Source organism: Amphimedon queenslandica, unplaced genomic scaffold, assembly GCF_000090795.2.
Source record: "Amphimedon queenslandica unplaced genomic scaffold, v1.1 AMPQUscaffold_9695, whole genome shotgun sequence".
In the NCBI taxonomy this organism is placed as follows: Eukaryota; Metazoa; Porifera; class Demospongiae; order Haplosclerida; family Niphatidae; genus Amphimedon; species Amphimedon queenslandica.
In genome coordinates this window covers 631-1,351 of record NW_003550033.1, presented here as the reverse complement: position 1 = coordinate 1,351, position 721 = coordinate 631, and the positions used below count along the sequence as shown (strand labels likewise).

The following is a 721-nucleotide window of genomic DNA, read 5'->3' as shown; positions in this document are numbered from 1 at the left end:
CACACTTTTTACTGATTACTTTGTAAATAACTTTGATTCTTCTTTAATTTGTTCATTTCATTTTTGTTGTCCTTGTTTCAATTGTGTCTAAATGTTTTTCTGTTCATGTATTTATTTATGTTCTAGCATTATTATTTACTATGTAATTTTAGGTGGCCAGTCTTGTTACTGTGTTTGCCTTCGATACATCTCTTTTTTTGTTTCTTTTCTTTTTGTCACATTTTATAGTATGTATTGTAAAGTTTATTAATAATAATAATAATAATAATAAAAACACAAACTCTTCTTTGCAACATAATAGGAAGTAAGTACTAATCTATTTTAATTTGAGATGATTCTTTACATGTGTATTTGTTGTCCTTTCTATTTTTAATTGCCTTCGTTCATCTGTGATACACAAACTCTTCTTTGCAACACAATAGTATGTAAGTACTAATCTATTTTAATTTGAGATGATTCTTTACATGTGTATTTGTTGTCCTTTCTATTTTTAATTGCCTTCGTTCATCTGTGATACACAAACTCTTCTTTGCAACACAATAGTATGTAAGTACTAATCTATTTTAATTTGAGATGCTTGTTTACATGTGTTTCTATTGTACTTTCTATCTTTTATTTCCTTCATTCATCTGTGATATACAAACTCTTCTTTTTAACACAATAGTTGGTAAGTACTAATCTATTTTAATTAAGATGCTTGTTTACATGTGTATTTATTGTC

At 26.2% G+C, this 721-nt stretch overlaps 1 long non-coding RNA gene across 1 annotated transcript; it reads right to left on the bottom strand.

Moving 5' to 3' along the window:
- Positions 1-60: 60 nt before the first annotated feature.
- Positions 61-258, bottom strand: LOC109590665 (uncharacterized). The gene is made up of 2 exons (XR_002189434.1): positions 140-258; positions 61-99 (listed from the first exon to the last, which is right to left on the bottom strand). It is a non-coding gene; the product is annotated as an uncharacterized LOC109590665 (long non-coding RNA).
- Between the last annotated feature and the right edge of the window lie 463 nt (positions 259-721).